Consider the following 24,154-nt stretch of genomic DNA (forward strand, 5'->3'; position numbering starts at 1 on the left):
TCACCACGAAGCCTTTCTAAATCTCTACTGTCTCAGTAGGACAGTGCGGCGAGGTGACATATATAAACTGCAACTCACGCGACAAGCCTCTATTCCGCGACACGGGCCCACCATTGTCACCAGGATGATCCAAACTCATCGGTCGGCTCCAGGGACTGGGGGTATAACTCCATCACCCTGGACTCTGGGAGCGACTGGAGAATACTCGACCCTGTCGCCTCTTTTACAGACTCCTATGATACTGTTCAATGGCGAGGAGTTCGCGACATCATTAGTAACGCTTTCAGTTAGCTAGCAGCTCTTACAAGGTAAGAACTGTTGGACGCTGATTTCGTTAGAACTTTGCGCAAACGTTCGTTGGTTCTAGGAAAACTTTTCAAGAAAAACCAATCTTTATATCGGAGTCCTCCATTTTCGTTACACGTGTGTAACTCTGTAGTTCTTAACACAATTCTTCGATTGGGCCTGTAAATGGTATCACCTGACCGATCCCTGATCTTTCCTCGTTACCACTGGTCGACCGGTGTACACGGGGACCCTAATCCCGGTAGCCATCGGTTTCCAATATGGCCGTCACGCGGGAATTCTGACAGAACGGGGCAAAAGATGGAAGCGTTTCTCCTCGCGGAAGGATCAACACGCAGCGGGAGCGACGACAGCGAATCGGTGGCATGGCGGGTATCGCCGATCGGTTCCGCGGGGTAACGCTCTACTTGCCGAGAAATGTCAACCGCATTCTGCAACGGCGACCGGCCAGCCAGAACATTCGCCCGGTCTAACGTTTTCTGCGCGCCTACGTTCCTCGTTTGATTCCCCATTGTTCGCCTCGGATGATATCCTGAAACGTGTTTCCAGCGCCGTGCACGGGGAGACACCGGAGCGCGCGGAGAAATATGCATATTTAGTTGCGGCTCACGGGCCGAGAGCCGAGCGAGTTAACAGCCGCGAAACGCTCGCCGCGTTTGTCGCAGACTGCGCCTCTCTCGGCCGGCTAGACGGACGCGAGACGGAGAGAGGGGGACGCGCGAAAGTGGTCTGCGCGCGAATTCGTGGGCAGAGGTGTATTCACTTCGACGTTGAATTTTCCACTTTCGTTATTCGGGGGCTCTGGTGCCTACAACATTTATAGTTAGCTGTGACACGGTACTTTGGGAATCCTCGAAACGCACAGGTACCTCAAGTCCCCAAGTGTTCCAAGTCTACGTGTCCCCAAGTGCTGTAAGTTCCAAAGTGCCCCAAATCCTCGAATTCCCCAAATCCCCAAGTTCCCAAGTGTCCCGTGTCCTCGAACGTTGCAAATCTTCGAGTGTTCTCAGTACCCAAGTGTTCCAAGTCTACGTGTCCCCAAGTGCTGTAAGTTCCAAAGTGCCCCAAATCCTCGAATTCCCCAAATCCCCAAGATTCTAAGTGTTCCATGTCCTCCAATGCTCCAAGTCTTCGAGTGTTCTGTCCCCGAGTGTTCCAAAGTCTTCGAATGCCCAAGTGCCTCTAAATCTTCGAGTCACCAAGTGCCTTCCTCACCGTGTACGAGTCCTCCAGGTACAGGACCCCATTCCTCAGCGGTAGAACCTTGGGTCACCCGCCATCCTCCTACGTTTCCCAAGGAATACCATTCGACACCCAATAACCACGAGATGGCAAGTCGCCAGCCATCGTTCAGCACCTATGAGGATGCATAACTTACGTCGGGGACCTATTCGGTCCTACGACTTGGTCCATAAACCTCTAGCCGGTGAAATAGCATCGGGGTATCTCCCACCAAAACATCCTCAACTGCGTTGAGGGTAATGTATACACATTCGAGGGGAACCCATCTGCCTAGGATACCTATCCTCTCAACAATCGTCGGTACCCGTCCATTGGAACTACAATTCCTTCGCTTCTCGTGTTTCCCGCGGGGTCCAAGGGTTCACCCGGGGGAGGGAGAGGGGGGCTTCAGTAGGGATCGTTCTCGTGTGACCCTCTGGCCGCCGGTCGAACTTCCATGGGGCTCGTCTTCGTTTCCAGCAAAAGTGAGAGTGACTCCCACGCACGAGAAGGGACGCTTAATATCCTTTCCTCCTCGCTATTAGCGTCGATCGTTAGGTCGGCGCTATTTCACGCGCGGAACGCAAAACGATCCTCCGCACGATTCCCGCCAGAAGCAAGCGTTGCACGTTCTACGGAGGGTTTCAGAGGTGCGTGCGTGCGCGCCCGGCCGCGTTCATTTTTACTGGCGGATATGCGCATGCATGGACGCGCTCGCGCCGACCGTTTTGCCGCGCGCACTCGTAATTTATATCGGGGCCGGCCTCGAAATTGTCCGTGGCGAATATTCTTATATGTGTAATGATCCTTATTACCGGGCCGCGGTTGTTTATGCAAATGCGCGTTTTCGTGCCGGACCGAGCTGGAATTCAGTTGTACCACGTTGCACGTTGGTAATTAATTTTAGCACGGGTGGAGGAACGACGATCTGGTGGTTAAGGTGTCCTTCCGTTATTTGCCTAAACAATGTCCCGAACGTATGCAATTCTTTCATTTCATAATATTGGGTTGTTCGGAAAGCCGTTTTGTTTTTTTCGGTGAAAATGGAACATGATTTTTTCAGAGTGTGTAAACATTTTATCAAATCATATGTTCTCCATTTTGGAAAACGGAGACTGTTGGATGAACATTATGGTCGATCAAACTCTTTACGAGATGATAGAGACCCTGTTGCTGGGTCAAATATTAGGTGCATCTCGACGATTCTAGGGATACGAATAGTAAAATGCAAACGGGGGTCCGAAACTTGAAGTTCCGATTCTACGAACCAAACGAAGGCGAAAATGGAGAATGACGAAATCGAGTTCAAGTCCCCGTGTTCGAGTTATTAATTGTCGAAGACTCGCGTGAAATGTGTCCGGTGCGAGGGACTTGTGCTACTCGCGGCGTGCGGACGTTACCTCGCAACAGTGGCGTAGCTACCAAGAAATACTCAATTGTCTTCCAATCGATGTAATAACTTGCAAATTTGACGAAAGACTTCCAATATTTTTCTAAAATTCTCATCTCAACGAGTCGTTGATCAAAGTCGTCCGTATCTCGTCGAATTATTACACTGAAATATTTTTAATACCGTTATTAGCAACACCTGTGAACTTTCCACCGGACGTAACAATTTCCTCGCACTCGATCCGTCAAAATCTACAAGAAGACTTTCAAATCTTTCTCTCGGCGAGTTACATTAATCAAAGTCTCCACATCTCGCCGAGTTGTTACATCTGAATATTTAAGGATTCGTTAACACGAACAGCTGCGATCGATCGCTCTCGGGAAGTGGGTTAAAACCGGAAACGACAAGTGCTTCCGCGCGCGAGTCCCTACGTTGAAGGTTCGAGTTCCGGGGCGCGCTAACGATTTTCCAAGGTGACCGTAAAGGTGTCCGTGGACGAGCACGTTTCCAACGCATTCAACGCCACTTTTGGTCTAATGCAACGAGCCTAGCCGGAGTCGGCCGGGTATCGTGCAACAGATGCAGCGATAACCGCGGCGACCGACGCACAAGTGCGTGTCTGAGAAGAAAAGGATGAGAGCGGCGTTGGCCGGTCTCTGTGTGTGCCCGCGTTCTATTTCCCTCGTTTACTCTCGTCGTTCCGTTTCTTTCATGGTACATGAATGAACCCAACCACCGTCCGGGGCGGAAGTAGGTTACTGTTACGTCATGCGCGGCAACATGCACGCGGAGCACCAAGATGGTTTCTCGCTCATATTAGACCAGATCACGGCGATAGACCGGCTCCGGAGAAAGTAATTAGAGAGAAAGAGAGATCGCCGGGTGAGATGCGGCCGGTCGTTTCCGCTCTGCTAAATTCAAGGTTACCCATTGTCGGGTATCCCGCACTCGCGCATCCTCCTCCCGTTCCGCTCGTCCCTCGTCCCCACCTGGTGGTTTTTGTCGCCCGAGGAGTCGTGAAATCGCGAGCCGTTCGAAAAAGTAAATGGACGTTTGGGAGATTCAATTAAAAAGGAAGTGGTCGGTTGGCTCTGTTTGTCGAGTAAATTCGGAGCGAAAAGGGGCAATTATACGGTCGCGCGGAGCAAAAATTGTAGGTTCATCTTCATTCGGTAATTTCTCCACGAGAGGGGAATATATAATCACTTTTAAAAGACCAGCCCTAGGTCCTGGAACGTTTTCGTACGAAACTTAATGGCGAGATCGTATGTCGAGTAATAACATAGGTACGCATAATCCTCTTACAACGCGGTGCAGAGTTAAAATAAGTAAACTTACCAATAGCTAGATCGTAGATCGAGAATCCAAGTTTGCCTGGGTTCAACCATCCTGTAACACGTTACATCGATGACACTCGTACACCACGAATGTTTTCACCGTGCTGTCTAGATTTCGCTTAACAAGGTTACCGCGCAACCCAGACCTAACAATCGTGTTGCAAGAGTACACGCAGAGAAACGTGTTTTGAAAATTCAAAGTAGTATAACTTCGTAGGATTCGAGGTAACACTCCGATCGTTTCTCGGTAGGACACTTTCACAGTCCTCGATTGTTGGCTCTTGGTATGGTCAGCCATCGGTACACCAGTGTGCCAGCCTCGATCGGAAAGAATTTCGCGGTACGATTCTCGTGGGTGGAGCACCGATTTGGCAAAGCAGTCCGAACAATGCACGTCAGGTGAACGATATGGCTCTGTCGCGTTGCGATCGGATTTGGGAGTAACCGGGAGGAATTTAAACGGGCGTGTAGGCGACAGTGAAAGCAGCGTTACTTAATACTCGGTATCGCCGCTCGTAAATAACAAAGACCGTGTGCACCAATGGGGTCCCGGCCGACTTTTGTCGTTCTGGTGGTACGTTTAAGGCGGCGTGTACAGGAACTGGCGCGAGTTAACGAAAACCTTGTACTTCACGGGCTTGGAAAACGAAAGTCGAAGAGACAAATTGCGACTCGGTGACGAACACGCGTGCTCGACCCTTTGCCCTTTCGCGAGAAGCGATTGCCTTTTTGCGAGCAACCGCAGCCGGGGCGACAGTGTCTCCTAAATAGGATATCGGATATACTTGCGGGCTTGTACAGGGTGGTCACCGAAGGACCGAATGATATCAAACAAAAATAACTTTTACGAAATATGTGTTTTTTTCTTTAATTTTGTATTATTTTATTTGGAGATACAATCATTATTAAAGCTTCAATTATTATTAAAGTATCAAAATATTTTCTTCTGGTCTAAATAGAATTTTTAATTGTGTATATTATTATTGTGTATGTAAAAAATTAGTATCTAGTCTTCGAATAAGTATACACAGTACAATGTCAACGACCATACCATGCATGAACCACCAGTTCTCGTCTGATCACTGAAGTTAAGATGCATTGGGCACGGGTAGTACTTGGATGGGTGACCGCTTGGGAACACCGTGTGTTGTTGGCACTTTTTTTTAATTTTCTTTTTTTTAAATTTTGTAACATGCTTTGTAATTGCGATCTATTTTTAGCAATAGCAAGGAATATTACGATAGTTATTAATTATTACGATCATTGTTAAAAGGTCAAAATATTTTCTTCTACTGAAATTCGAATGTTTTACTATATGGGGTTATCTTACATTATAAAAAATTTGTAAACCATTACTTCGAACAGAGTAATAAAAATGCATATTTTGTTGCTTACGTAAAATTGAGAAGCTACTATACGTGTAAGTATAAAGATTTTAACGTCAACGACCATACCATGCATGACCCACCAGTTCTCGTCTGATCACTGAAGTTAAGATGCATTGGGCGCGGGTAGTACTTGGATGGGTGACCGCTTGGGAACACCGCGTGTTGTTGGTTTTCTTTTTTTTTCTTTCAATTTTATAACACGGTAATTGCAATTATTATTAGAGTATCAAAATATTTTTTTCTAGTCTAAATAGAATTTTTAATTGTGTATATTATTAGTGTATGTAAAAAATTAGTACCTAGTCTTCGAATAAGTATACATAATACAACGTCAACGACCATACCATGCATGACCCACCAGTTCTCGTCTGATCACTGAAGTTAAGATGCATTGGGCGCGGGTAGTACTTGGATGGGTGACCGCTTGGGAACACCGCGTGTTGTTGGTTTTCTTTTTTTTTTTTTCAATTTTATAACACGGTAATTGCAATTATTATTAGAGTATCAAAATATTTTTTTCTAGTCTAAATAGAATTTTTAATTGTGTATATTATTAGTGTATGTAAAAAATTCGTACCTAGTCTTCGAATAAGTATACATAATACAACGTCAACGACCATACCATGCATGAACCACCAGTTCTCGTCTGATCACTGAAGTTAAGATGCATTGGGCGCTGGTAGTACTTGGATGGGTGACCGCTTGGGAACACCGCGTGTTGTTGGTTTTCTTTTTTTTTTTTTCAATTTTATAACACGGTAATTGCAATTATTATTAGAGTATCAAAATATTTTTTTCTAGTCTAAATAGAATTTTTAATTGTGTATATTATTAGTGTATGTAAAAAATTAGTACCTAGTCTTCGAATAAGTATACATAATACAACGTCAACGACCATACCATGCATGAACCACCAGTTCTCGTCTGATCACTGAAGTTAAGATGCATTGGGCGCGGGTAGTACTTGGATGGGTGACCGCTTGGGAACACCGCGTGTTGTTGGCACACTTTTTTTTATTTTTTTTTTTTAATTTTATAACACGGTAATTGTAATTACTGCTACGATTATTATTAATGTATCAAAATATTTTCTTCTAGCCCAAATAGAATATTTTGTTGTGTATATTATTAGTGTATGTAAAAAATTCGTACCTAGTCTTCGTAAAAGTATACATAGTACAACGTCAACGACCATACCATGCATGAACCACCAGTTCTCGTCTGATCACTGAAGTTAAGATGCATTGGGCGCGGGTAGTACTTGGATGGGTGACCGCTTGGGAACACCGCGTGTTGTTGGCACACTTTTTTTTATTTTTTTTTTTTAATTTTATAACACGGTAATTGTAATTACTGCTACGATTATTATTAATGTATCAAAATATTTTCTTCTAGCCCAAATAGAATATTTTGTTGTGTATATTATTAGTGTATGTAAAAAATTCGTACCTAGTCTTCGTAAAAGTATACATAGTACAACGTCAACGACCATACCATGCATGAACCACCAGTTCTCGTCTGATCACTGAAGTTAAGATGCATTGGGCGCGGGTAGTACTTGGATGGGTGACCGCTTGGGAACACCGCGTGTTGTTGGCACACTTTTTTTTATTTTTTTTTTTTAATTTTATAACACGGTAATTGTAATTACTGCTACGATTATTATTAATGTATCAAAATATTTTCTTCTAGCCCAAATAGAATATTTTGTTGTGTATATTATTAGTGTATGTAAAAAATTCGTACCTAGTCTTCGTAAAAGTATACATAGTACAACGTCAACGACCATACCATGCATGAACCACCAGTTCTCGTCTGATCACTGAAGTTAAGATGCATTGGGCGCGGGTAGTACTTGGATGGGTGACCGCTTGGGAACACCGCGTGTTGTTGGCTTTCCTTTTTTTTTTCAATTTTACAACACACTAATTCCAGTTATTGCTACGATTATTATTCATGTGTCAAAATATTTTCTTCTATTGCAATTAGAATTTTGCACCTAAAGACAGTACTACAATTTTATAAAATAGATACGAATGCGTGCTTCATACTTAGAAACGGTAGAATAGAATACATAGGTGTTCTTCCACGGATGTCGTTATTTCACATCCCCTCCATTGATCTCATATTCAAAACCCGAACGAACTTTAACCTCAAACTATAATGTCTAGTCGCCCTCGTTTGGTAAAACAGACACGGTTGTAAATAACACCGAAAAACCTACGTGAAAAGTTATCATCAGAAACAAATTGAACAAAGGCCTACCAGTAACGATATACCAACCACGACGCGCTATTTTCAATCCTCCCTACGTTCATTCTCATCAGCGTCCTCTTTCGTTCGAAATAAAATCTTCTGATTACGATTCTCTCGCGTTTATCGACCGATCTTGTCCCAAAGCTTAACTCGTCGAGAGCCATCGCCCCAAACCCTGTCAGATCCTCCTCCATCGAGTCTCACGAGGCTGTAACACCTCCGAGAGACACTGTAGTCTCGCGAGTGCCACAACACGGGATTGTATGCAGCTCCACCGGGGCACAAAGGCCCCGGGTCGTACGTCTCGGGACAAAGTAGCGAGGTCGTTGATTAATGGGCCGCCCCGTGGAAAGAAGAAACGGGATTAAGTTCCAGTAAAATAATTAATTTCTTTCTGGTAGGCGCGTTCGGCCGGCCGGCGGGACGAGATCGTCGTTTAATCAGGATCATCAGGAGGCACGACCTTCGTCGCGATGGCTCATTAATAAAAAGAATGCGCCGCGGCACGCATTTCCACGACGATGCCAGGCGCTGGCGCCGTGTAAATCGAGGAACCCGCGCTGGGCTCGTGGGGCCCGAGGGGACAGCTTCCAAGGCTGCGACCGATCATCGTCTCGCCGTGCCTCACCCCCCCTTGTCCGCCAACCTCGTCGAGGAAAAAAACCCGCGAGGGGGATGCCAACGGGAGAAAACTGCACGACGTTCGTCTCTTCTGGAGATGTTTTTTTCTCTTTCTTTCTCTCTTTCTCTCTCTCTCTTTCGTGTGTGCGTGCGCGCTCCCCTCTCCACCCCCTGACGTTGATGCAAATCGCGAAAATGGCGCGATTCCCCAGAACGGAAGCACAGAGTTTTCCCTTTCGCGGGAACGCCACAGTGTGCTTCCGTTCACACGCTGGCATAATTTCGCGGTTAGAGCGCCCGAACGATTTTCATCTATCCGACGTGGGGTGGGGTTTCGCGATAAGGGCGGGGAGCGCGAGTGGTGGGGGTACTCCGCGAGTCAGCTCGCTTTCGAGATCGTCGATTGGGGATCTCACGACCCTACGGGGCGATGTTTGTCGAATTGTGGTAGAATTGCTTCCACGGAAGTAATTTGGGTTTTTCAAAATGGAAGGTCATTTCGTTTTTCAAAATGGAGAATATATAATTGAATAAAGTGGTCTGTAAAATGTCCGAGAGATATTCGTTGGGGTGAATTTTATCTACAAACCGATGTGACTGGGGTAACCGAGGTTCCGGATTCTCAGGAACGATTCCTGACACATCCAAAGTTTCTTAACCTCTCAAGAAATATATTGGGTTGTTTGGTTAGTCATTTCGTTTTCCAAAATGGAGAATATATAATTTAATAAAATGTTTATACGCTCTGAAAAAATCGTGTTTCATTTTTACCAAAGAAAAATGAAATGACTTTCCGAACAACCTAATACTTTAATTGTGTTCTTTTTGAATTTTCGACCTCGAGAATTCAAATAGAAGATTTCGAAATGTTCGAATAGATGGGTTCAAAGATTCCTTGTATTCGATTAATTCAGTCGCTGTTCGGAGAATCTTCAAGCAATTTACCATTGAATTATTTCCTTTCTACATTGAACGTGTCCTTGTTGGATCACACGGTCTCTCATCGTAGAGAAATTTTTTTATTTTATCGGGTTATTCGGAAAGTCATTTCGTTTTTTTTTTTTTTGATGAAAATGAAACACGATTTTCTTAGAGTGTATAAACATTTTATTAAATTATATATTCTCCATTTTGGAAAACGAAATGACTATCCGAACAACCCAATGTATTTCTTGAGAGAACCTCGGTTACCCCAGTCATATCGGTTTGCAGATAAAATTCACCACAACAAACATCTCTCGGACATTTTCCAGACCCCGTAGAAACCGATTGACGAAATCACCTAACGCCAATTCTTGGAGCTGTGAAAAAAAGCGATTCGGTTACGATGAAATAGAGAGAGGGTAACCTCGAGTTTCGGTTAACGTTGTCCGGAGCACCGCTCCGGCAGCCAGATGTGTCGTAAATTTCCGAGGAGTATGAAAATTATTCAACACCGACGACCATCCCGGGAGGAATGTAATTCCTCGAGAAACGAGTTGTCGGTTACACTCGAGGAATAAAAAATGATCGTTTCTTCCCTTTCTCCGTCACTTGCGGTTAACATCAGAACCAGCCCGACCGCTATTTATACATCGTATTATTAACGAGAACGTTACAGCAACCTTGACATTTCTCCGGCAAACACGAGCGATAAGCGATGTATTACTTTCTCGATTCCAAACGTCTCACCAACCCCCGTATAGAAACCACGCGTCCCCATGAACCTCTCCAGCGACAGAGAACACAGTGTCTCCGGACGAATAAATTCCCTCTGGACGAATAAATTCCCTCATGAACCGTTTGTCTCGCGTTGAAACTCCTCGTAATGTTTTTCAACTGTGTTTCTAACGAAAAGGTACAACAATTCCAGGATACGCGATTTCACGGACGCCTCGTATCCGAGTTCGCTCGAATAATCAACGTCGGTGAATTTGCAACGTGAACCGGTGTTCGAAACCGGCGACACAGTGTCAGACAAAAAAGCCGAGGTAACGGTGAACCTTGGCGATCGATCGTATTCGCGTTGGAACCGTGTCTAAAATAACTCGATCGAGCGCGTCTCGTTGAACCGGTGAATCTAGATCCGGCGAGATCTAGATCCGTGAGCGACCGAAGACGTCGGAGAACCAAGCCGGGGGAAAAAGTACAGACCGACCTAAACGCGACAGATCCGCTCCAGTGTTCATCGGTCTTGGTCGTCGCGCGTCCCTTTGGCCCCGATTCGATTTGTCACGTGGCGAACACTCGGTAGACGAGCGAGGGATACCTCTCCATAAATACGCTATCGGTCTGAAAATCGACGAATCCGATTAATCGTACGGGCGTTTCGAAGCTCGGTTTTCTCGTCCCGAAATTTTCTTACGTTCGTTAGGAGAAGGGCGACGAGAGCGTTCGGTGCAAGTTACAGTTGTTTCGAATTTTTTTTCTTCGTTCAAGGAGATACTTTTTCCATTCCTCGAGTCGGGATTCGACGAATGTAAGTGGGTCGAAAATAACAATACGATCATAGGAACCTATAGTTGCAGAAAATTTCAGAAAAGTACACAAATTTGGTGCACGAATTGTAACGAATGTTTCTCTTTCGTGTAAAATGATATTTCTCGCGTTCTTTAACGATCGGTAAATGTCCTTGCGGAAAAGATAATTTGTGCGAATCTTAGCGATTGCACCTTTCGTGTTTTGTACGATCAATATTTAGAAAAATTATTCTCGACATTTATTTACAAATGTATCAGAACTTTAGGGTTCTCTTTTGAGAAAAATTCCTACATTTATACATTTCGGTTCCAATTATTTAATTACTTGCAATAGTGAAACAATCCTCCGTTTATCGTTTGCTGGAGAAAATTTACTTTGTTTTTACTTTTGAATGTTCGGGCAGAGCTTGTAAATTTCTTATTCGTCGTAACGAGTTTTCAGGGATTTTTAACGTGCGTGCAATACCGATGTCGGATCGAAACGCGTTCGCGAATAAAATGTATCGCGATGGAAGGTTTCCGTTTAAACTGGTACGTATCTGTAGCAGAACTGCTAGGTGTTCGCGTCGCTTCCAGTTTCTTCGCTTTATCAGTCCTCGGGAGAACCGCATTACTTACGGAGATGACCTAATAAAACAAAACGCCTCGCGTCGTCAATGACAACTCCGTGAACCGCAACGCGAACGAGGTGTCTCCGTTTTCATTAATTCGAGACTGTGGGAAGTCGGGCGGCGCGGTCGATCAAATTCTCGCTGGCATCGACCACTTCCGTTCTTTGGGCGGGATTGATCTCCGTTCGAACGTGGTAGGGGGTTAAACAGCTAAATATACACTTCTGTTTTAAGTCCAAGCCCAGGTGACATTTTTCCCTTCAATCTGGTGCAATTTTCGGTACAGACTTTGATTCGTTTGTGTCAAACATTATAATCTAACGTAAACAATGTTTTTGTCAGAATCGTATCTCGAAGACGACAGTTCGACTAATTTTTATCATTCTTGTCACGAGAAAGAATAACGCTCACTTGTTATATATTTCTTTCGTTCGATTATATTCCTCCCTGCTTTTCGTTTCACGCAACAACAGTTTCACATTTCAAAATCAAATGTTATTAATCGTGGTATATTTATTTACAATTGTCATTGAACGTAAGTACGAATGATGAATGGAGCATTGTTTCACTATTGCAAGTAATTGGAACCGAAATGTATAAGTGTAGGAATTTTTCCTCCAGAGGACTCTGATCATTTTCAAAATAATTTTCTGAACATTGATCGCAGAAAACACAAAACTATCCACCTACATATGGAGTTCTTGCTCGTGGTATCGAGCAAAATAATCGGTAAAAATCTATCTACTCTTGTAATAACAATGATGTATACACGTTTCGAATCAGGTCTCGCAGCCCTCTTCGGTCTACCAATTATCAGATATTAACCCTTTGCACTTGAGACTCGCCGACCGATGCACCGGGATTTTTCTAATTTTTTCAAGAGAAAAACTTCCTTCGTAAATAAAGTATCTCGTATACGAAATAAAATCTCGACGAGATAACATCCGAGTTTCTTCTACGATTTATTTTCACATCCGATGTGAAAGATTTCATGGAGGTTTCTTGCGTGGAAAAATGCTCGGAGCGGAAACGGTTAAAACGGGCACGCACCGATTATTTCGATTATCGAACGTATCCCCGTTGAGGGGTTAGGTGAACCGTGGAGATAGTCGTGGCAACGCGCTCCCAAAGCCAATAAGCGTATGTATCTGTCCAATCCATCTGTCCGTTCGGCGCGTGGGCGTGTAGCCGCTCGGCTTCGACACCTTCGCCGATATGTATAACGCCGTGTAACCGCCGCTTTACAAGGTTACGGGGAATTCGATCTCGGCGAAGAAACGCCGCGCGGAGCCGCGCGGAGCCGCGCGGTCGACAGCGTTGTACGCGTCGAATTAATCACTCCGCTCTCGCGCTCGCGCTCGCGTTCGGCGGCTCGTTGTCGCGCGCGAACGCGGCCCCGCGAGAGGGACACGCACGCGCTGCGCACGCGCGCCGATTGCACCGGTGACGTCGCGATAAAATGCAATTTTCCTGTCTAATTAATTGCGGATTAAGTATCGATCGCCGGTACAATGGCGGAACCCCCGACGACACGTGTAAAACGGGGCGCGTTCAACGCTCTCGGGGAGACGCGTCGTTCTAACGGCGGAATTCGTTTCGCGAACGATTCAATGCCGGATTAATTCTCGGACGGGTAGATGGAAAGATGGATAGATTGGTAGATGAATATATAGATGGATAAATAGAGAGATAGATAGAGAGGGAGAGAAGTACAGAGAGATAGTGAATAGATGGATAAATAGATAAATATATAGATACATAGACATATAGATAGATAGATAAGTAGAGAGAAAGAGAGATATAGAGAGAGAGAGATAGAGAGGAAGAAAAGTACAGAGAGACATATGGATAGGTAGTTAGATAAATAGATAAATATATAAATAAATAGATAGATATATAGAGAGATAGATAGATAGATGGATAGTTAATCAGATAAATAGATGGATAAATAGATAAATATATAGATAGATAAATATATAGATAGATAGATATATAGATAGATAGATGATAGACAGATAGATACGGAGAGAGAAAGAGAGGGGATGATTGAGGTACCGGGTGTGAATAATCGATACTCTAAAGCGCGAGTATAAAATTGAGAGTCAAGAAGGAAGAGTCACTGAGAGGAAAGATTGCATTTCGGCGATACAAACGTAGAATACTCACGTGTAGGGTTCCCTAACTTAGGGGAATACCATACGCTTGACGCCTACCCCTCCTCCTTCTGTGGCCGCGCAATGATCCTAGATTTAAGGAGAAAGTACTACGTACTTTCGGATGCATCACTCTGATACTATTCTAACGGAGGAAAATGATTATTTAAACGAAACAATATTAGTTCAGGAATTGGAACTATTTTTGATTATACAAATACGAAAAGGTTAGAACACTTTGGGACGTGGAAGTATAGTTTAAGTGTGCAACGAATATGACTTGAATTTTTTTTTGTGATTGGAGAAGTTAGAGTTTACTTTTCTAGTAGTGTAGTTCTTCATATGTATTCGATTGTTCGGAAAGTCATTTCATTTTTTTTGGTGAAAATAAAACACAATTTTTTTAGAGTGCGTAAACATTTTATTAAATTATATATTCTCCATTTTGGAAAACGAAACGACTTTCCGAACAACCCGCCCCGTTCGTCCATGGTACTTTCTTCAATTTTGCGAAGTCACGTACGCGTAAATTCCATTCTCTTCGCCGGATTCTAGTCTAGCATTCCCCAGAAGGATCCAAAACCCTCGTTGGATTACCGTTTGGTGATTACACGTGCGAAATAATACACCGGCTCATCGATGGAAACGTTTCTCGTACCGCGGTCGCGTCAATTCGTGTCCATTAATTATCCCCGATGTTTCGTCGATAAACCGGTCGGTGCAACAACCTATTCTTTAGGGTGTACACGTTCCCCCGGCTGGTCGAAAATCGACTTCCAGGGTGTCGGGGACCTTCGAGACCTTTTCACGTGGCTCCCCGGTTCGCCAAGGAGCGAGTCCGGCTTATCTCGAGGAGAGGCCCGGTTTCATGAACACGGCCCCGGAGTGCGCATGTACCCGCGGATAACACGGTGCACCGGAGTCTCTCCTCCGTCCCCACTTCGTCCTTCCGCCCTTCGTGTCTGTCTCTCCTCCGACCTCCCCTCTTCCCTTCCGTCTCCGCGCAACAACTCTTCTCTTTCCGCTTCTTACCGGTGTCTCTCCCTCTGTCTGCCCTCCTCGTCTCTTTCCGTCGACTTTCCTGCCCTCTCTCGCGCGCTGCTTCCCCCCCCACTCCCCTCCCACCGCGCCGGGGCCCGACCGTGGCTCCCTCCTTCTCCCTCTCCGCCGTCGTCCGTGTTCCACTCCTCTTCCACGGACCCACGGACCTCCCCCCGCGGCCCCGCGCCCCCCACCACACACACTCGTCCCGCGCAGCCCCCTTTCTCCGTCTCCCTCCGCCCGTTTTCCCTCTGTCTTGCACCGGAGCTCGAAGCGAGCTGGTCCTGCTATAACCCGGAGTCGGCTGACGGTCGCCCCATGTATGGCAGCTTGTTTTATGCTGGCTGCGCTGCATTGCGATGCACGCCGCGCCGTGCGCGCTCACGGCTCGGTCCGCGTTGCACTCGGCTTCGAAACACGCGATATACTATATATCCAGCGCGCATCGTCGGGCCCGCTTTTAAATCGTGCGTCCGCACGTAACACCGGTGGCGGGGACGCCTGTCCGTCCTGCGCCACCGTCGGGCCCCGAAATCGCGCGAAATTCGTGCGACAAAAGGGAGTCCTCCCCGCGGGGACCACCACCCTTACCCCCACTCCGCCCGTGTGGAATGGGTACTACGCTCGAGCGTATCCGAGGGACCGCGTCAACGGTCGTTGGACCGGTGGGACTGTTCTCTCGGCCGGGGATAAAGTTTTCGGTGGAGAGAGCCGGTGGTTTCGTCGAGCACTCGATGATCCCTGCTTCGACGCCATTGCCGAGCGAAACATCATCGGGCCCCGAAGTTACGGGTCCAGTCGGGGACTGATCTAATTTAAATTACAGTTCGATGTTAGTTAACGAGATCATCTTTTTCTAAATATTTGAAGATTACAGCGGTGCTCAGCTTCGTACCTTGGGCCTTTTCGGGCCCGGAGAAAAAGTATTCTATCGTTCGATTATATCCTAGTACATCTTTCCGAAATAAGGGACTGTAGGATCAAATAACGGAATTCTGTTCGAAATATTCATACGAGGTGAAGTCGGGGCCCTATTCGGGGCCGTAGATTCTCCCGTGCTCGCGCTCCTTGTCAATCCTACGATATCAACGAAACACGAGCCTCCTGCACCGCTGTTTTCACTCCTCGATTCTCACTCGATGGAAAGGAACACGGGTGTGATATTTTTCGACCCTTCGCGGGGCAAATTCCATCCAAATGAAAACACGTCGACCGATGTGACGTCCCTCGCGAGTCGATTTCCCTCGTACCTTATCGGACGAGCGGTCAAGATCCACTCTACGGAGCTCGAGTTAGGTGAAACCGATTTTCCCGGCTCGAGTTAGGACACGAGAGGAAAGTTCTCCGGGTTGGTTGTCGCCAGTCCACTCGTTTCGCTAGAAAACGTTTGCCAAAAGAAGGATCGCGACCGATCGGGGTGGGGAGGAGGAGTGAGACAGGGGCAGAGTGTAAACGGTGGAGGGGTGGGGGTGTGTGTGACGGAGAGGGGCGCCCCGCTCGAGCGGCCACTTCGAAACGCGCGTAATGGCATTCCTCGTTCTCAGCTGCGTTCGCACCCTGACCTTACTCGCCCATATTCGGGCCTGATCGTGATTGCTTTCTGCCTTTTTGCGCGTCAGCTTCCTGTCTCTGTATACGTGCACGCGGATGCGCGTCGCTCTTTTCACGGGCGCTCTTATTATCTTTTTGTTTCGGGCGCGAAAAAGCGAGAGTGGGCCCCGATTCGAAACCGTACCGTTCGCCGATTCTCGTTACACTCTCGCTTTCTTTCGCCGTTTCGGAAACGGCCCCGACGATCGATCTCGATCACGGTCCCCGGTGTTTCTTAATTACCGCTATCGGTCGTAACCCTCGGCTCGAGACACTTTATCGCGATCGAGTGTTCCGCGCGCCCGGAGATCTGGAAAAAGCGACGACATTCTTTTACCTTTACTCGACCAGTTTGAGGTTATGTCGTTCTCGTCGTCGACACTCACAGAATTGGTTACTCTCGCGCATCGTACCTCGAATATGTGACAATCGGTTCGATTAGTTCGTGCATTCGAAAAGATGGAATATATTAAATCGATTGGTACAATAATTCTTGTCTATAGTCAGAAAATTGGTTACTTTTGCGCATCGATCCTCGAAAATGTGATAATCAGTCTGATCAGTCTGTGCATTCGAAAAGATAGAATATATTAAATGGATTGGTACAATAATAGCGAAAAATATATACACGGTTAACCTTTCGTTGGATTTCCGACAAAAGATTCTCCAAGCACATTGATAATTGGTTGTATCGATTTTTAAACGTTACGCGAGCCACTGCCGTACTATATTTTGCATACGTGCATACATTCTGTAGACACTTAGCATATGTTTCTCGTATTCGCGTACGCAACAAGTGTATAAAATCCGCATTCTAGCGATAATGCAAATGAATTTATCCGAGGTACGTTGAACTGGGAGAAATACGGGTTTTAATGTATTTCTCGAATTTATCGGAAGTGTACGGTTGAAGTGGAAGAAATACGAGTTTTAATGTAGTTCTTTGCAACGTTTATCTTCTCAACCATCGTTCCTGAATATTTTACTCTTCCTATCATAGGTTCGGCCTTATTACACGAACCTAACCTACAATAATTTATCCGTACGTGTAAGTTATGTAACCGTGCATAACTCTCGCGCAAAGAAGACGCATTATTCCTTGTTCCACCAAATCATTGCAACCAAAAACTTACAATTCATCCGTTCGATTTAAGATCGTAATACACATTATCCCGGAATAGGTTAGGTCCATATTTTACGAAGTTAACCTAAAATAGGTACGTTACGTACAGGTTATGTAATCGTACATAACTCTCGTGCAACGGTAATTACCATTCCGTGTTCCACCAAAACTTCGCACTTGCAATTTTTCGTTTCTTAACCTCAAAAAAGTGTTCTTCCGAATCAAAAGAACTCCAATATCAATGGAGTGCTCCACCGAATCATCGCACCCGCAATTTTTCGCTTCTTAACCTCAAAAAAGTGTTCTTCCGAATCAAAAGAACTCCAATATCGATGGAATGCTCCACCGAATCTTTGCACTCGCAATTTTTCGTTTCTTAACCTCAAAAAAGTGTTCTTTTGGATCGAAAGGACTTCGATATCGATACTGTCGCGAGTGAATCTCGCGTTACCCGAAACGATCCGACGTAGCTCCGAGAAGTCGGTATTCCGTCGCCGTAACGCCGGGTTCGTAACAGTAATCGCGAGGACGCGGATACTAAAACCGAGGAAGACGCCGGGCATCGGTCGGGAGGGTGTCGGCCTCGACCGCGGAACGGGTAACGAGTTCTCTCGGCTGCGGCTTCATCGATAAAAATCAATAATGATAATAATTCTCGCAACCGTGTAACGACGTCCCGAACGAAACAGGATTAGCGGGTTTTTGCGTTGTTTTCGTAAGCGCGCGCATCCTCCGGCCACGGGAAATGTAAGGCGAATATTAAAACGGCGGACGGACGCCGGCCGGCGCGCACCGCCGCGTAGGATACACGTCCGACGTGGCGACCAGCTTTTACCCCGCGTTGCCCCGTGATCCTTAACAGACGTATTTATGTTCGGTTAATCGACTTCGGTTCTCTTCCAGTCGACGCCGGGAGACGCACCGGGAGTAGTGGAAACGTCGGGTGAAAAAGCGGCGAGATCTCCGTCTCTCTCTCTTTCACTCTTTCTCTCTTTCTCTCTTTCTCTCTCTCTCTCTCTGCTCTCTCTCTTTCTCTCTCTCTCTTTCTCTGCGTCGGACCCGAGAGATCAATGGCTCGGACAACGGCGCGGTCGCCTTCGTCTCTTTCGTTACTCTTTTTCGATTCCGATAACTTGAAAAGCGGCTCTCTCGAGATCTCTTTCTCCTTCTATCTCTCTTAACATACTTCTCTCTCTCTCTCTCTCTTTGTTTTTCTCTCTTGAGATCTCTCTCTCTTTCTCTCTCTTTCTCTTTTTCTTTCTCGAGATCTCTTTCTCTTTTTCTCTCTTGAGATCTCTCTCTTTTTCTCTCCTGAGATCTCTCTCTTTTTCTCTCTTGAGATGGTTCTCTTTATTTTTTCTTTCTTGAGATCTCTCTCTTTTTCTCTCTTGAGATCTCTCTCTTTTTCTCTCTTGAGATCTCTCTCTCTTTTTTTCTCGAGATCTCTCTCTTTTTCTCTCTCGAGATCTCTCTCTTTCTCTCTCTCTTTTCCTCTCTTGAGAGCTTTCTTCCTTTCTCTCTCTCTCTCTTCCGAGACGTCTCTCTCTCCCTCTCTCGAAACGTCACTCTTTCTTTCCCTTAAAATCTTTCTCTTTCCTTCTCTCTGTCTCTTTCTCTCTTTCTACCCCCTTCCCCCTTTCACTCTCTGTCTCTCACCGTCCTCACCGAAGCACGAGAACGTTCTCGGTTAATTTTTCAGACGGACCCCGTTGCCGCAAGTCCCCCTTTGTCGTCTTCTCGTCCGATCCGAACCGCCAATATTTCGTCCGGAATTATTTATATCGAGGACGCGCGAGTTCCCTCCCTCGTTCGCCAGGACGGTTCAACGAACCGGATCGATTTCACGTTTCGCTCGTGGCATCGGACGCAACGGCGAATCGGCCGCGTCGAATTAATTACTTTAAACGCGACCGGCCGCGCCGGGCACGCTCGCCTTCGTGTGTAACCGCGCGGGCCGAGATCGGTTGCCTGTTGCCTTAAATGCGCGAATGTCTGCGCGGCCTGAAGGCTAGTTTTCACTGACGACGACGCTGCGCGCGTCCAGCCCCTACTTGAGCCTCCCCCCACCCCGCCGCCACCCCGCCGTGACCTTGAGGAGAGTATACGAACGCGCTCGCGGCGAGCGCGGCGCGAGGCCTGGCCTGGCCAGTGCACCGAGTCCTGTATCTCGAAGCTGGAATCGATCGATTACGAATTCAATTCGGGGGAACCGATTCCGGGCGGATCGAATACAACCTGATCGACGTTAAACGCCGACGAGACCCTCTCTTTTGCTCGATTTTCGTTCACCCATTTCGCGACCGGTCGGTTAGTTGTCCGATCGTAAGTAAATTGTACATGTACGCGGGGTAGGTGTATGAAAGTCGCTACTCTCCGAGGATATTTTCTTATATTTATTCCAGCTATCGTAATTTTTGTCACGGAGATGGCTCGTCGAAAAGATCGGAAAAATCTTTAATACAGGGCTGCCTCGGTTATTGATAAACTTTAAGCTCGGTACGTTTCTGGTACGATATTTCTTTTACTCGAATTGACGACTGGTACCTCGCTTATTGATAGTTAGCCGTTTTGATTTTCGCGCACGAAGCGAAGCATCTAAATATGATTTTGGTTTATTGTAATGTGATACTTTGAAGTACGGTCTCGACACGGTAAGTGTCAGTTTAATATCGAGAAGTGCAGATCTTAGTATGTCTCGGGTATTGGTAACTGGCACGTCCGGTTTGCGAACATTAAGCGAGGCATTGCTGCAGAATATCGTCCAAAATTCATTGACTCGAGTTTAAATTTGTAACTTCTCCATCCACATTGTTAAATACACGTCGAGTTACTTTCCATCTCGGAATTAAATCCCCGAATCTTTCAAGAAACATTCGATTCTCCGTTATGAAATTTCCCCCGAATCCCAATGACTCATAACCTCGAAGATCGTCCCAAAGCCTAGGTTCGTTTCGCAAATGAAACATCGTTACCGAGTACTAGAAACCATCGAATAAATCGTTCCTGGATCGAGTAACCGAGGATACCCGGGGTACCAATAATACATATTAAACAACAGAAGTGGGTCGTAATTCATAATCCACGCCGAACGCTAGAGTTTCGTTAAAAACACCGGGGCGATACTATATTTTATCTTTATACATAATTCATTGGGGCACATCCATCCATCCATCCATCCATCCATCCATCCATCCATCCATCCATCCATCCATCCATCCATCCATCCATCCATACATACATACATACATACATACATTCATACATTCATACATACATACATCCATACATACGTACATTCATACATACATACATACATACATACATACATACTTCCACGTATGGGTAATAAAGACGTTCGAGCGGTAATAATATTTTCTTGGTAAGAAATCAATGATCGCAAAAGAAAGCAGCGATCCGCCGCTCCTGGTCTGTGCGCCGGTCCGGGCTCCTTATAAATTGTCTCGCTCGCGGTACACCTCGCGGAGGGTTTCTCCTTACCCGTTTCAGTAAATAAACGAAAAAAGCGGGATTCTATGATACAAGCGTGATCCAAACTCGGCGCTCCGTTTCCACCGGACTATTTCGAGAGAGCGGAGCCGGAGGCTGCGGTGCTCTATAAGCGGGTAGGATTTATTTTTGCGTCGACGACGAACGTTGGTGAAGTCCCTTTGTCGCGGAAGGTCGCGCTCGTGGTCGAGTTTGCGGCCAGTCCTGTCCCCTGGACTCTTCCGACTCCTCTGCGCCCGCGGATTTACGGTAAAAACTAGTTTCGCAGGACGCCTATTTCAGTCGTTCGTCCCCCAGTTCGCGCAACGTGGAAGCTCGCTCGCACCGGTTGGATTTATGTACGTCCCGTAATTGATGGCCTGCGCGCCGCGATTTCGACAGCCGTGCAACGTTTACGTTCCACCGGAAGCACGTGTGGTATCCGTGATCCCTATTATCGGCGCTATAATTAACCGCGATCGGCGCGTCGCGTCGCCTCGCGTCGCGTTCGTCGTCCTATTTCGCGACCGGGATCCACTTTTCCATTTTGTTACGCTGGAAAATAATAATCGAGACGACGACACACCGAGAGGAGGTTTACGTTCCCGAATGCTCTCGAATGGGACTTTTTACGGGCCCTCGAGGCGAGGGATGCGCGACAATTGCGCAAGTGCGAGGATTAATATTCGAAATTCACTTTGGTCGTTCACGAGACGCTTCTTTCGTCGATTTTTACAAGCTGAACATTGAAATTTTTGTAGATACGGATGAACGGTATAGTAATTTTTAATCACCAAGTGGTTGGAGCACTTTTTGTCAAGTATGCAACGAATTACTTTATTTACTACTTTGTTGGTCGAGAGAGGGTGGAGATAAAGTGTATTTTCCTTATGAAATTTTAATAACCGATTTATAGATATTAACAGCAGGGATAGAACACGTTGAATTATTTGGTACAATTATTTGATTCAGTATTTAAGATTCTATATTAACAATTTTAGCTTATTTTCGTTTAAAAGTCTCCTTTGGGGCTCGTTTCTCAAACTTTTCTTGATCGTCGATTAATCCTATCGCCAACAGATTCCTCTTAAAAGTTCAAATTAATATTTCTACGTATAAAAAAAAAAGAAAAAATATTCGAAATTCTTTCGTTGACATCGTATTATTTTCTTCCGTAGAAAAATATAAACAAAAGTGAAAGGAACTCGATGCGCGAATAAAAACGAAGAAGTATTTCATTTTTTCTATATTAGCGGCAATTGACTTTCAGCCGATCGAACATCAACAATTTTATGTGTTACGACCTAATAAATAACGACGATGCGATACGGTGTTAATTAATGTGTGCCTATAACGTGTTATACGAGATGAGTGTAGAAGGTGCTTATGAAACTTTAGGAGCCTGCAAACAATTCTTATTGAGCTACAAAATTGCTGATCTAAGTTTTATTAGGTGACAACGAGGGAGTACAATCTTAATTAATGTGTGTCAATAACTTGGACGCGGACAATTATTTCTAGTCTGGTTTACTATCGATTCGCGTTTAGGTATTCATCAAGGAAATAAGACTTTCGATGCTGGAGGTGTTTACGAAGCTTTAAGAGATTCTGAATAACCGTTATTAGACCACAAAATCGCCGCTGGATGCTTTATTAGACAATAAAAGAGGTGTATAGTGTTGTCAATTAATCTGTACCAATATCATGATCGTAAACAATTATTCCCGGGCTGAATTAGCGTTGATTCGCGTATAGGAATCCTTTAAGGAAAATGAACAATTAATACGAGAGGTGTTAACAAGGTGTCATTAATTTAAAGTGTGCATAGTACTCGAATAATCAACTATTCAAATAGTATTCACGGAGTCAAGTATTCGAACTACATCTGCCGATTAGTTGCATCGCAAGAATGTTAAAATATATCATTCAAATACATATATATATATTCGAATACTTTACTATTGGAGTAATATTCGAAATATGATATTCAAATATTTCACCATTCGAATACTATTCAAATGTTGACATTGAACTATTTTACGATTCAAGTACCATTCGAGTAATGATATTCAAATACATAAATATTCGAATAATATTCGAACGATATTCAAATACTTAAATATTCGAATACTGTTCGAAGGATATTCAAATACTTAAATATTCGAATACTGTTCGAACGATATTCAAATACTTAAATATTCGAATACTGTTCGAACGATATTCAAATACTTAAATATTCGAATACTGTTCGAACGATATTCAAATACTTAAATATTCGAATACTGTTCGAACGATATTCAAATACTTAAATATTCGAATACTTTGCCATTTGAATTCTCAAATATTAGATCGGTACTCGAATATTCAAATATTCCACTAATAGTATCTTAACTGAATTTAATAGCGGTAATACTCGAACATTTCAAGTGTTCGACTATTTGAATAGAGAAAAATTCGAACGAATCGCAGCTGTCCTACCATCAACTGGATCGAACACGTCGATGAATAAAACACTCGGCCGCGAGCACAGAATGCGATCGAAATCCTCTTTCGTCGATCGCATAAAAATCCCACGGTGGTACGAAGATGCAGTGTCACAACCGTTGAAAAATGCATTCTATTCGTCGCGGACGCGTCTGTCTCGGAAAAATAAAAGCCTCTTCGCCTCGTGGCCTCATTGAGTTACGCGCGCCGCGCGTTCTGCTAGCATTGAAACGGTTAAATCCTCTTCCCATACGAAGATACGTTCTAAGATTACGTTAATTCTACACCGTCGGTGGACGTCAAAGTGACGCGTACATCCTCGTTAGATGATTCACTGTTATCACGAGTCACCTCGACTGTTCGCGCCATTTCTCTTAATTTTTCAAATTTAATCGCCACGTTCCTCGATCCGTTCGATTCCTACCGATACGCGCTTCCTTGTTAACAGAGATCGTCAACAAACGTTTACGACAATAACGTCTTCGTTCGATGATCGCTCTAAGAGACACCGAAAGAAATAAACCGGTAGAACATTTATATTTATTTAAGTGGTTTATTTAAGTTTATTTATTTCAATATAAGTACGACACTTATATTTATTAATTTGCAGTAGAATACTTTCAGGTAGAATCTTTTTACCAGGATTTTTTAACATTAAAATTTTGTTCAAGGTACAATTACTATTGGA

At 45.0% G+C, this 24,154-nt stretch overlaps 8 non-coding genes across 8 annotated transcripts; all 8 read left to right on the forward strand.

Annotated features, from left to right (window-relative positions):
• The first annotated feature begins 5,291 nt into the window (after positions 1 to 5,291).
• On the forward strand, positions 5,292 to 5,410 carry LOC143146466 (5S ribosomal RNA). Its single transcript, XR_012991955.1, has one exon. It is a non-coding gene; the product is annotated as a 5S ribosomal RNA (ribosomal RNA).
• A 284-nt stretch (positions 5,411 to 5,694) lies between these two features.
• On the forward strand, positions 5,695 to 5,813 carry LOC143146477 (5S ribosomal RNA). Its single transcript, XR_012991965.1, has one exon. It is a non-coding gene; the product is annotated as a 5S ribosomal RNA (ribosomal RNA).
• A 159-nt stretch (positions 5,814 to 5,972) lies between these two features.
• LOC143146478 (5S ribosomal RNA) lies at positions 5,973 to 6,091 on the forward strand. Its single transcript, XR_012991966.1, has one exon. It is a non-coding gene; the product is annotated as a 5S ribosomal RNA (ribosomal RNA).
• A 159-nt stretch (positions 6,092 to 6,250) lies between these two features.
• Positions 6,251 to 6,369, forward strand: LOC143146485 (5S ribosomal RNA). Its single transcript, XR_012991973.1, has one exon. It is a non-coding gene; the product is annotated as a 5S ribosomal RNA (ribosomal RNA).
• A 159-nt stretch (positions 6,370 to 6,528) lies between these two features.
• On the forward strand, positions 6,529 to 6,647 carry LOC143146469 (5S ribosomal RNA). The gene has a single exon (XR_012991958.1). It is a non-coding gene; the product is annotated as a 5S ribosomal RNA (ribosomal RNA).
• A 178-nt stretch (positions 6,648 to 6,825) lies between these two features.
• Positions 6,826 to 6,944, forward strand: LOC143146481 (5S ribosomal RNA). The gene has a single exon (XR_012991969.1). It is a non-coding gene; the product is annotated as a 5S ribosomal RNA (ribosomal RNA).
• A 178-nt stretch (positions 6,945 to 7,122) lies between these two features.
• Positions 7,123 to 7,241, forward strand: LOC143146492 (5S ribosomal RNA). Its single transcript, XR_012991977.1, has one exon. It is a non-coding gene; the product is annotated as a 5S ribosomal RNA (ribosomal RNA).
• Positions 7,242 to 7,419: 178 nt separating this feature from the next.
• On the forward strand, positions 7,420 to 7,538 carry LOC143146458 (5S ribosomal RNA). The gene has a single exon (XR_012991947.1). It is a non-coding gene; the product is annotated as a 5S ribosomal RNA (ribosomal RNA).
• The last annotated feature ends 16,616 nt before the right edge of the window (positions 7,539 to 24,154 follow it).

This window comes from Ptiloglossa arizonensis, chromosome 4 (assembly GCF_051014685.1).
Source record: "Ptiloglossa arizonensis isolate GNS036 chromosome 4, iyPtiAriz1_principal, whole genome shotgun sequence".
NCBI lineage: Eukaryota > Metazoa > Arthropoda > Insecta > Hymenoptera > Colletidae > Ptiloglossa > Ptiloglossa arizonensis.